This window comes from Sphaerodactylus townsendi, linkage group LG08 (assembly GCF_021028975.2).
Source record: "Sphaerodactylus townsendi isolate TG3544 linkage group LG08, MPM_Stown_v2.3, whole genome shotgun sequence".
In the NCBI taxonomy this organism is placed as follows: Eukaryota; Metazoa; Chordata; class Lepidosauria; order Squamata; family Sphaerodactylidae; genus Sphaerodactylus; species Sphaerodactylus townsendi.
The window spans coordinates 1,258,301-1,271,748 of NC_059432.1; the positions used below are offsets into that span (position 1 = coordinate 1,258,301).

Below are 13,448 nucleotides of genomic sequence, written 5' to 3' on the forward strand. Positions count from 1 at the left end.
CTCCAAAGATTGCTTAAGCAAGGAAACCCCAAAAGCAGTCGAATGCTCCGTCTGGCGTTTCCTTGTTTGCAAGCAAGGAAACGCCAGAGCAGCCAAGGGCTGGGGCTACTGTGGGGATCCAGGAGGCAGTGGGGGGAGCGTGGAGCAGGTGCCCCAGCTCTTCCCTGCTCCCGCCTGCTTTGGAGTTACCACCTTATACACGAGTCAATAAGTTTTCCCAGTTTTTGGTGGTAAAATTAGGAGCCTCAACTTATACACAGGTCGACTTATACACGAGTACATACGGTAGATTATGGGAAAGAGCAGATGAGAACATCTTTGGCTTCCATGTGGGAATTTTTTCCCTCATAGAACACAGGAAGCTTCCAAATTAAATAGGAATGTCCACATAACATTGTGTTCATTCTGAGCATATGAGTTTCCTAGGGCTTTTCTTTTTAAACTAAATTTAAAAACACACTGCTCTTTTGATGCAGTACAAAAGGGAACTGCAGGGTAGGAGAAGGAGGGTCCATGCAGACTCCACGTGCAGCTGCTACAGGGAGGGGTGGAACTAAACAAAGAAACGGGAGGCATAGTAAGAAGGGAGTGGAAAATATAGATGCCATTCCTGCCTACTTCAGATGAAGAAGCTTCAATCAGCACCTCTAACCCAGTAACGACTGTTTCAGCAAACATCAGTGCAGTACAAACCTCAAACCAATATGCCCTGGCAAGCAGTCCCTCTCTACCTGCTCTCCCAAAAAATTTTGATCTGGCAATTTTATATTAATCATGTTCATGCTTTCCAGAATCTCTCCCATGTGACTGAGCAAAAAATGACCCCAAATCCCCATGAGTTGGAACGGTTTAAAATGGATGATTCCAAAGCATGCTATCTCCTAGCTTCAACAATAGGGGATGAGGAGATTGCCCTTATTATGAGGTGGAAATCTGCTTGTGATCATTGGAAAGGCTTGGCAGAAAAATACTATGGAAATTAGTTAAGAAAATAAGACTTCTAAAAAGCAAGTTCCACAGTGCAAGAATGAAAGAAGGGAGCAATTTGAATTATCATTTAGAATGGATGGTTGATATGTTTATGCAAATCAGGGCAGCTGGAAATACTTTGGAGCATGAAGATGTGATTTCTGTAATCCTGGTGTCTTTGCCTGAAAGTTCTGAAAACTAAATGTCTGTGCTTGAGGCCAGAGTGTCATTGGACTTGAATTATGTTCTGAATTATCTAAGAAATACAGATGCACAAAGGAAAGCATCAAATGAAATGAAAGGTTTATCTGTGCTTAGACTGGATCGTGCCAATGAAGTAATTTGCTTTAACTGTGGAAGAAGGGGACATGTAGCTAAATATTGTTGTGAAAGACAATTAGCTGAGAGAGGCAGAGGGGAAGAACCAAGTAATGCTTATAAAAGAGGTGATGTTAATAAAACTTTAGCTGTAAAGACAAAGAAAAAGAATGTTAAAGAAAAGGGGAAAACAAAGAAAAAATGTGCATACATGATTACAATTGACTGCAAAAGTAAAGTGAATTTATTTCTTTTGGACTTTGGATCTTTTCCCCATGTTTGCAATAATGAAAAGTATTTTACTGAATTGAAAGAAAGTGAAGAAAAGTTTTTGTAGGTTGATGGTGAACCACTGAAAGTATGTGGGAAAGGTACTGTGAGAATGTTTGTTTTTAGTTTTACTGGAGAGACAGTATAGCATGACCTAATAGAGACATTGTATGCACTTCATGCTAGTGAAAATTTAATATCAGTGCCTAGATTGCTGAATTGATGAAACAAGATGATAATGGATGGAGAAATATGTTGCATTTATAATTCAAAATTTGATATGGAGTTCAAAGCTGAAAAGATTGGAACCTTTTTCTAAGGGATGTTGAAGTGCGTAGCGAGCCATTTATTATGTAAAAAAGGAAGACTTCTCTCACTCTAGTTGTGGTTATGGTTGGCATGTAAAATTAGGCCACAGAAGTATGGACTCAGTGAGAACTTGTAAAAGACTCTGATTTAAAACTGATTTAATGCAACAGAAGTCCTGAACGCTGTGAAATATGTATTAAGGCCAAATGCACCACTCCTCATTATACAGGACAGTAAGGAGCAGGAGAAAAGGAAGTGCTAACAAAAATACACTCAGATCTGATTGGATCTCTAGTGCCGTCTGTGGGTGGAAACAAATACATTTTGACCGTTATTGATGCAGCAAGAACATTTGCCCATGTGTATTTTCCCAAATCAAAAGATCAAGTATTGAATAAGTTCAAAGCTTATGTAGTAGCTGTTAAAAACAAGCATGGAAGAGCACCAGAGATGTTATTTTCAGACAATGGGATTGAATACAGTGCTAGTGAATTCCAAAATTGCCCAGAACAAGAAGGTATGCAACATACAAGATCAGTGATATACTTGCCTCTTCAAAATGTTCTAGCAGAATGTTTTAATCTTAAAATACGCACGTTGTTTATTAATGCAGGCTGGACTTCCTGACACCTGTTAGGCAGAACCTGTCAATATAGCTATATATCTCTACAACAGAACACCATGCAAACCTACTGGAATGTCTCCTTTTAAAATATGGCATAAGAAGAAACGCAGTTTAAAACACTTGAAACCATTTGGAGCAAAAACTTATATATGCATCCCCAAGGATAGAAGAAGAAAACTAGATGCAAGAGCTGCAGTTGGAATATTAGTTGCCTACAATCCAAATTCAAGCGGCTACAGAGTCATGGATCCTAATACTTATGATGTTCACATATGCAATGATGCCTACAAACATGAACGAAACATTTTGTGTGCTCCAAAATGAGATAACTCCACAGAAGAAAGCAAACATGATGCTGAAGAAGTCACATTTACAGAGCAGATAACCGCTTTGCGTCCCAACGAGAGACTTCCCAACCTGAAGGGGAAGATGATAGAGCCAAACCAACAGAAAGAGATACTGTAGTAACTGTAAGGAGGTCAGAAAGAAGCACAAAGGGGGTGGCACCAAAGAGATACACCTACCACACAAATGTGCAATGCCATAATGAACCCAAAAGCTGGGACAAATGATGAAGCTGCTTCCATGTGAAAAAGAAAAATTGATGATGGGAGTAAAGGAGAAATTAGACTCTTTACACAAGAAAATGATAGTGGACATACTGATAAATCCACTTACCAAGATGAAATTCAAGAATCTTTGCCAGAAATTATACCTGGTTGACTTAAGAAGCGGATACTTGAGAAGGGATTTGTTAGGATTTTACAAGTGCTTGACTTGATCTAGAACTCACTGATTGGTTTGTTTTTTTGTTGGTCCATAATATCTGTAATATAATACTATCTGTAATTAATGACACAACTACCCAGACTATGCATCATGTTAAAAAAGACGTGCTAAATGCAACGTTTTATATAATTCAGCCTGCATCTTTTCTAAAACAATTTATTGAAGTTACAAAAGGATTTGTTTGGATTGCAGACAGCTATTGACTTGAACTCTGTGGAAAATTTTGGTCAGTAGTAGGAGGTAATTATCACTGATTCTCCTCATCTCACTACAGAGCTCCCACATACCCCACATGTTGTTCTGGGAGGGTTGCCTTTCCCTCAGAAGCAAAATTTCTGAAAAGAGCAAGAAAACCCTAGTCCATTTGTGGAAATCTCTTCCATTAGTGGAGGTTTATTGAGGGATCCAAGATATTGTCTGGCCACTGTGGATAATCAGACAGGTGTGGCCACAGCTGACGTTCAGAACTGGTTTCATAACTGTCCAGCTACTGTTCAGCAGCCTCCACTATTGTTTTCTGGGAAAGTAATTTTGCTGGACTAGCTGCAGGCACTTATTGTTCTGAGTGATGGGAAGGCCCCTTAGAGCCTGTGTCTGTGTGATAAAACAGTCCCAGTAGGGCATGGGGAGACAATAGAACTGTGGACACTGCAAACGTATCAAGGGAAGATGTTAGCTCAAAGGAAAAACAAGAGAGCCAGTCTGATGCACTACCTAGAGTAATGAGTTTGGCTGCATGAGTATCAGGTTCAGTACTGGGCTGAACATCCCTTTCAGCTACGGAGCTCACTGGGTGGCCGTGGCAGCTGCTCCCTGTCATCTAGTTTATACCTCAGGATTGTTTTGAAACTAAAACTCTACTTTGAACTCCTTAGATGAAGGGTAAGATGCAAACACATAACTGATAAAGAATGGGTTAGAGATGGTGCAGACAAGAAAAAGAAGCTTGACTGGACACCCCTTTGGTACTATAACTACTGGACATTACTTCCTTCCTTGAACCAGGCCCTGAACTTAGGAGTTTATATAAGTTCATTTGCCATGTGACATGGTTAATGCTGACCCTTCCTACCACTTTGCTTTCTTAAATAGGGGAAATTGTTAACATACTTCTTCAAAATATTGCTGCCTTTATGTTATTTTTGTTCCCTCTGGAACATGACAAATAGCAGTTTCCTACATGAGCCTGTGGGAAAGGGGAGAAATAGATGGTAGTGTTAATTTTAGTCCCATGCAGATGTACAAGAGTAGAGAAGGCAGCATGGCATAGTTCGCTCTTGTCAGATCTCAGAAGCTAAGCAGGGTCAGTATTTGGAAGGGAGACTTGCCTTGAAAGCTTCTTGCTGGGGTCGCCCCCCATGAGTCAACTGCAAATTGTCAGCACTTTACATATATGGATGTACAAGTGTGTATGCATATAAACATACACACAAAGTGCACATAGAAGGGAGCGATGTGATGCTTACTTGGCCTGCTCGCAACCTCTGTGCATTCTTGGGAATATCTCCATGGAGTTCAACACACATAAAAGTGCAGGTTTTTCTGCATGATCTGAACCCTAGAAAACAAAGTAGGGTATCCAATCACACATACAGAACTTATAAACTTGCCTAAGGTCCCATGCAGGTGCTGCATGAAATGTGTGAAGGTGGGGAGCAGGGCCAGTAACCTACTATATGTGATCAGAGAGCATGTGATCAAGCATTGCATAGAGCTGTAGTCTTACATAATTACTCATCATAGGATGGACAAGGTAACAAACACAAGGCATTTGGACCTCAAACTCAGGATCTGTATATCTCTTGTATGATATACTGCTTGCCTATCTCCATGCCACTTAAAAACATTTAGTGCAGTATGTTAACCACAGAAGGAAGCAGTCATCAGTAACTTCTAATCACACATGTTGCAGCCACCCAGGGACTTTTTTGTGTGCATGGAAAACAGGAAATGTCCACATGCCAATGTTCTCATTCCAGGCATGACTCATGGCTTTCCCAGGGCATTTCCATTTAGTCTGGATTAACACCAATCCTATTTTTGTCAGTCACAGAGGGGAATCTGTAGGGTGGCTGCAGGGAAATATCCCTGTGGATACTCCTTCTGTTGCCACAATGGGGAGAGAGCAGGACTTCAAAATGGCTTGGGACAGCTCACTACTGCCTGCCGTCCCTCCTTTTTGTAGCCGTTTAAAGATAGATGCCCTTTGTATTTTCCTCTGCCAAGCAATACTGTAGCCTTATGTCACTGCTCAATAGGAGTAGTGAAGGTGAAGTGAAAGGTAGGCTCAGCATCATCATACTTTGAGGTGGGGCAGTTGCTGGAACCCAGGTGAGGCCTGCTGTTACTGGCTCCCCACAGGAAAGAAAGGAATCGATCGCTTTTATAGGAGTTGAATGTATAGAATTCCAAGTTTGCTTCCTAGTCCTAAAAAGCAAATTAGGTTTAGAGGGTTAGAAAAGGTTGGAATGTCTAACTCTTTTTGAACCACACATACTTAGCATGCGGGTCTGTAATAGGCCAATAAGTCACAGCTGACTTACGATGAGTCCAGCAAAGGGCTTTCAAAGCAATTAAGCAGAGGTGGTTTGGTCCTGCTCCCACTGCAGAGTCTTCCTCAGTGGTCCCCATCCAAGTACCAACCCGGCTCCGCTGCCAAGATCTGACAAGATCAGGCTATACCATGCCACTTTCCCTCCCCATACTAAACATAGAGCATGAAGTATCCAGTTCCATCCTCCCCACACTGAAAATATAACCCACTCTTTTACAAACCCTGCAGCATATAGGAGATGCAGGCCAGAGCCAGGTGATTTGGATTCCCGCTGTTCTGCAGTAGTTGAGAGTGGCTAGAAAGGAGAAAGCATCACAGACCTGAAGGTCACTTATGACCTGTGGCTTCCTGCTAATGCAGTTCTTCCATGTGGTTGCATACTGAATGGCACTGAGGCACAGTGCAGACCAGTGCTCTTCAGACGGGTGTGACTACAAATTGCAATTGTGGCGTCAGTCTTGCTTTGTGCCAGGAGATAGGAGGGCTTCAGATTGTCTCTCATGGCACCATAAGGGGCCATCTGTACTGTGACCTTTCTTCCCATTTCCTTTCTGGTTGGACTTATGGGAGCCAGGAGTGTACAAATAGGCTGTTATGGATGGGAGTTTCAACATTGTGTTTTCAAATGATAAAAGCTTAAAATAAATTTGAGCAAACAAATATGCGCCATCTATTTATAGTTTCCTCCTCCCCTGAAGAGGCTCCCTGGCTCTTGCCTGGTGTTGGAGAGCAACCCAGAAGGGAGGAAGAGATCTCTTGTCTCGCCTGTGTATTTCGTAACCGTTTCTTTGTTTTAAAATAAAACAGGGACTTAGGCTGGAAGCCACCGTGGAACTGAAATAAGCACGGCAGGACTGACAAGACTAAAGAGCCAACTTGGAATATATTTGAATGAATATATATGAATATATTTGCAGAGGATAGCCATGTTGGGCTGAAGTAGAACAGTTAGAATTTAGTCCAGTAACACCTTAGAGACCAACAAAATTTTCAGTGTAAGCTTTTGAGAGTCAAAGCTCCCTTCATCAGACTTGAGTAGGAATGGAGGTCTCTGAGGCCCAGCAAAGGTATAACGGGTTGCAGTCGTGATAAAGGAACTTGTTTCCCTGTTTACATGTTCACATGTGTCCCGTGCAGGCAGTGATTGGAGTCCACAGATACAATCTGGGTTGCTGTCGCACTTTTGCATGGAGACTCTTCTGGTTTTTAAATTAATTACCTACCACACATGTGTAGCTACACAGGCATGCAGCAACGAACCCTCACAGGAGTACTAATTGTATGATCGGCTGCACCTGCATAGCTGTGCAGATGCAAGCTGCAAATTTTTTTTTAAAAAAAGGAAAAGGGGTCTCCCTGCAATAGGCAGGCAATGGCTTCTCCCTGACTGTGAAGGATGGGGTGGAAGGAAGGGTAATAAAGCGCCTCCTGCCTGGCCGTTCACTCGGAAGTGGCTCTAATCCTGGATTTTTCAAAAGGATTACTTGTTCAGCGATTTTCAAAAAACCCAGGTTGCGGGGGAAAACAGGGCAGACTCGTTTGTGGGGGGGACCTGTGCGAAGCCCCCCTCCCAACAAATGGGTTATATGGTTTCCTACACCAGTGTTTCTTAGCCCGTGCGGAATGGGTCTGACTGTTTTTATCCTAGTCAAACTGTAAGAGGGATGTTATAAAGGATGCAAAGGTATGCATGTCCACTCTGTTCTAATACATCAAACCTTTGCATCCTTTAGTTTATCATCATTCTTTATAGCACCTCTCTCACCTGTATTGCTAAATGAATTCTTCCCAGATTAAGCCCCAGATTTATTGCTTTTTATACGTTGTCTTTGTCTTGCACACTCGCCATATGCTGCAAATTAACTATAGCCTGTCCCCATGTACTGCTTCAGTGGATAAATATTTTTAATACCCAGATGAGACTCATGCATAGAAGCCATGCAAAGCCAAATGAGTTGCAAAGTACCTCTCTGTATTTTTTGTATGTATTTAAATCAACATTTCAGAGAAAATGGTACTGTCAAATTGTAATTCGCCTGCATTTACGAAATTGTCATTTGCATGTATTTATGTGTGTGTATGTGTGTGTGTGTGCATGTGCATGTACCACATCTGATTCAGTATACCTGCATTTTGTACTGAGGAACTACACTGTATAGAAAAAAATATTTTATATGAAGAAGTCCCCATGAAATTCCACAGGTTGCTGGTAGGATTCTGCCCCAGATAATTTTGCACAACTGGGAGTATTTACACAGTGAAGGAACTCATGAGCTGAAGAAGAAGAGTTGGTTTTTATACCCAACTTTTCTCTACCGTTAAGCAGTCTCAAAACAGCTTATAATCACCTTCCTTTCCCCTCTACACAACAGACACCTTGTGAGGTGGGTGGTGCTGATAGAGTTCAAAGAGAACTGTGACTGTCTCACGTCAGCAGGCTTCACGTGAAGGAGCGGGGAAACAAATACAGTTCATCAGATTAGAGTCTGCTGCACCTAACCACTACACCACACTGGCTTTCAGGCTGTGTGGCTGCAGAATTGCTCTTTCACACTGTTATGTGTGTTTGGTTAAGTCACTAATGGTTTGTTTTTGCAGTTCCGTTTGTCCGTGTTTCTATATGACATTGTGTTATTAGCCCTACAACACAGGAACTCTGCTCTTGCAGTCTGAGCTGTTGCAGTTGTCTCTGAGGATTTCTTTCTCAGGGATCCCATACACTTTGTGCAGATGTCCACATGCCACAGTGTACTTCTCCTTTCTTATGTCACCAGATAGGGTGGACCCCCTGGCAAGAAAGGAGGAAGGTAGGAAATAGAAGCATTTATAAAGGGAAGCAGCAAAGAACTATAAGTCATAGCCAGTACCTCACTCAGGCAAAAGCAAAACACTGGTAGCTCAGATCATGATGAATAGGGAAAATGGCTCTAGGGTCTCTGGCCATACTCAATAAATAACACATGATTTTATAAGTACATTATTTTCTTTATCTAATTCTCAACCCATATTCATATGCTCATAAATGGTAAACTGAAGCTGAATGGTATTTGGATTGATGCGGTTTAACTGAGCCTCAGCATAATTAAAAGCAGAGCCAGTGCTGTTAATAGCTATTAGTACTCCAAACTATTTCCTGTTTGAGAATGCCAGGCTCAGCTCTGTCCCATGGACTTGAGGCATTGGACAAAGGCAGGAAATACAACAATAAGAGACTTGTTTTGCAAGCCTGCCTTCTAGCCTTTTTCATCCTCAGTCTTCCTCTCTCTTGCTTTATACCATAAGTAGTATCTAGAAAATATTGGTCATGCCTGAAATCTAGGCATATGATTTGATCAGGCTGTACAGTTTTCTTCTGCTGTCTCTGTTACCTCTGGCATTGAGATGCAGCTGTTTTAGAAGTGAAGATTGATGCTTATATACACTAACTTTCTATGGTTAAAACATCTGCTGGTTCCCTTCTCTTAGTACAAAGGGTTGAATGCAACAGGGGTTACAAGATAGCCTAAACGTCATTCTCACATTCTCCCTATCTAGGGAGATTATTTTAGTCTGGATCTATAAAAATTAATCTTCATGGAATGTTCTCTTTTTTTGTTGAAAGAGTAAAGAGTAAAGAAAGAAGATGGCAAAAGGATATGAGTTCTTGGTTCAGGAAAAATGGCTGGCTGTGGAACATGGTGCAGAGTTACTCCAAACTTTAGGTTTGGGGATACATAAAAGGATGCTAGAATATCCCAGATTGGTTCCAGATGTGAGGAACTCTCAATAAGGGCAGAGGGTCAGCCTTTGCTCATTTACGAGAGATTCTGCCTATGCAGGAGATCTTCCTCCCCTTCCTTTGCCCCCACTACTCATGGAGAGCACATGGCAGCAGCTCATGCCATTTGTTGACTGTTTGTGGGACATGCTATTGTTGCTGCTGCTACATCTCCCCCCCTGGGTGTCATCATAAGTGTCTTCTAGTAGCCTATAAGCAGCCCTTTTACCAAGATACGTCAAAGAAAGACAGGAAGTGTAGCAGGAACTTAAATCAGTAGTGCACCTGCTCAACCAGGGCTGGAGGCAAGCCTTGAAGGCACTACAGTGCAGGCACCCAGAGGTGGGATCCAGACGGTTCTCACCAGTTCCCGAGAGTGGGTTACTAATTATTTGTGTGTGCCGAGAGGGGGTTACTAATTGGGTCCGCTTTTCCATCTTCACGCCCTCGCCTTTCCCTCTCTTCTTCTTTCTCGTAGCCCAGAGCTTGCTGGCTAGTAAGAGGAGGGACCCTTTAACTACTGTTGGATCCAGGGGACTCTTTATTTGCTTGATGGGCTATTTATTTTGGCACTCTGTTCATTTTATGATACATTGTGATTTACCATGATGCTTGGCCATTTAAAAGCTCTGTATTCCTGTATGTGAGAATATTATGCTAATCTGTGTCTCTAATCCTGGATTAATTAATGTGAAATATTTGCAGAATATACAGTATGGATTGCGAATTCTAGTTCACAATGGATGATGTTCTGGTTTATTTTTTACTTTAAACAGAAGAAGAAGAAGAAGAGTTTGGATTTATATCCCCCCTTTCTCTCCTGCAGGAGACTCAAAGGGGCTTACAATCTCCTTGCCCTTCCCCCCTCACAACAAACACCCTGTGAGGTGGGTGGGGCTGAAAGCTGTGACTAGCCCAAGGTCACCCAGGAATAAAAAGGGAGTGTTAATGACTGATTTTAGGTATTTATGGGGCTAAAGGATTACAAAGCATTTTGTATAAGTGAAAGGTTAAAGGTACTAACTACTAATGCTTACTCAATTTTTTAAAAAGTCATGACCTGTGTATCCTGGCAGTAGCCTTGATATCTAGCTCTTGAATATGCCTATGCAGTAGGAATGGTCCATCGGATCCATGTTTTAATGAATTTGTGTCTTAATCTAAAGTGCAAATTATTTTGAGTATTGAATGTATTAGTCCTTCAGAATATAGTTAACAAACAGTGGTGATGGTGAATCTTCACTGAACTGTACTGACCACTCATGATTTCACAGTTGGCATAAAGTCCTGTTGTTTCCTATGTGGCTGGTTAGCGAAGGTAGAAAACGGGATAATTCTCTCTGTTGGGCTGTTTTAAAAACATGTTTTAGAAATATGGTAAAGTTCCTTGTTTAAGGAAAGTATCCTTCTTTTGATTTCTAGAAACAAAATTAAGTATTTGAAAGTATTAAGTATTTGACAGGCAGTCAATTAGAGGAGAAGTAGTTGTTTCTGTTGGCAGTAGATGATAGGACTTGCTATAATGAGTTTAACTTATGGACAGAAAGATACCAGCTGGAAATTAGGAACTTTTTTTTACAGTAAGAGTTTTTTACAGTAACAGAGAAATTATTAATGCCCCGCCCCCAGAATGCCCGGCCACGCCCCTGTCATGCCCCACCCAGTCCCATTGGCGCTATGCCACTGTTTGAATCCCACCACCATGGGAACCTGTTACTAAAATTTTTGGATCCCACCACTGCAGGAATCTCTATACTACTGTCCTGCTGGAGCCTGAACCTAGTTGTGTAAATGGATTCTAACATATAAATTGATTCAAAATGTAACCGCTATAGTCACACTTTGGTGGTGGCCAGGATTGTGCAGGTTCAGTGATATAGCAGTTCCCTTCTGATCCAAGGCTTTCTCAACACAGACTATACAACAATCCTAGAACTACATTTAGTGACAATTGTTATCTTTCTTATTTTATCTTACCATATATAATTGGCTAAGGGTTCGAACATCTAACAGCAAACCCTTACTCAGTTGCCGCAAAGGCTGCATACCCACTAACCCCGGTGCGTCCTGTGCATCCTGCATGCCCATTGGCCCGCATCCTGCTCAACCCCTTCCAAACCTACCTGCCCTGCCACCACCCTCAAGGCTCTCCCACTGCAACCTTCTCACTACCCCCTCTGCCAGAAGCCATCCTTCGACTGCCTTTCCCCAGCCCCACAGGATCCCATTCCCCCTCAGCCTCCCACCACATCAAACAAACCCATTCCCCCTTCACCCTTACCCAAGTCCTTGCAGCGAGGTAAGAAACCACCTGGCCGGGGTGGGGGGAGTGCTCAAGTGACACTACAACCCATTGCGTGGGAGAATGTTTGCTTGCCCCTCCCCCTTTGCTAGAGCCTATTGCATTCTCCCCCGCAATGGGCTTTGCTGCTAGTCTTTTTACAATGATCCCTAGCTAATAGTTCCTACTGGTGCTTTACCAAACTGCTCCCAAATAGCAATTAAAATTTGGGCTGATTCACACATTAAAAAGTTATTGTGTGCGTTTGGCAAATTCTGTGCTTCCTAGGCTTGCCTGAATCCATTTCAGATTAGAGTTACAACATGACAGAAGCTCAAGCCATTCTTCCTGACCTGACATGGTCCTGGGCAGCCAACATATGATGGTCAACTTTGGGTTGGAAAATTCCTGAAAATTTGGGAGTGAAGCCTGGGGTAGGCAAGACTTCAGCAAGATATAATGCTGTAGAGCAATGTTTCTCAACATGTGGGTTGGGAGCCCTTTGGAGGTCGAACGACCCTTTCGCAGGGGTCGCCTAAGACTCTCTGCATCAGTGTTCTCCATCTGTAAAATGGATAAATGTTAGGGTTGGGGGTCACCACAACATGAGAACTGTATTAAAGGGTCGTGGCATTAGGAAGGTTGAGAACCACTGCTGTAGAGCAAGGGTGTCCAACCTATGACCCTCCAGAAGTTCATGGACTACAGTCCCCATCAGCCCCTGCCAGATGGCCAATTGGCAGAGCTTATGGGGATCATTGTCCATGAACTTCTGGAGGGTCATTGGTTGGACACCCCTGCTGTGGTTGGGAAATCAGTGGGAATTGTAGGAGGTCTCCTAGACCATCTGGAGTTTGGTAACCCTAAGCCAATGTTCTATTTGTCCTATTGGCCTAACAGATGTGTAGGCACCATACACATTAAGTCTTCCTAGTGGAGTAACTAGGGCTGTTCCATGGTGGAAAAATGGTGTCAGAGGAGAAACCTAAGTCCATTCCTTCCACATGTCATTGTCTCAATTTGGGTCAGGTCTGCAAATACCTAGGAATTAAGTTCTGCACACAGAACTTCTGGTATAAATCTGGAAAATGTCCGCTGCTGCAAGGCAAGGAAATTTGTGGGCCTCTTGTTCTTCCTCCTCCCACTTGTTTTCTCAGGCACATATTGTGGGGAAATATTATTGATTCTCTTGGATGGACTGCCATTTTAGTTACAACAGTTAGCCGGTAATATAGGGAAATGAAAATGCAACACTGAGGCAGTCTGTGGTTTTTTTTTTTAACTAGCCTGCTGGATCAGACCAGAGTCCATCTAGTCCAACATTCTGCTACTCGCAGTGGCCCACCAGGTGCCTTTGGGAGCTCACATGCAGGATGTGAAAGCAAGGGCCTTCTGCTGCTGCTGCTCCCGAGCACCTGGTCTGTTAAGGCATTTGCAATCTCAGATCAAGGAGGATCAAGATTGGTAGCCATAGATTGACTTCTCCTCCATAAATCTGTCCAAGCCCTTTTTAAAGCTATCCAGGTTAGTGGCCATCACCACCTCCTGTGGCAGCATATTCCAAACACCAATCACA

At 42.5% G+C, this 13,448-nt stretch overlaps 1 pseudogene; it reads left to right on the forward strand.

Annotated features, from left to right (window-relative positions):
- The window catches only part of LOC125437818, a 140,365-nt pseudogene that overhangs the window by 123,442 nt on the left and 3,475 nt on the right, over positions 1–13,448 (forward strand).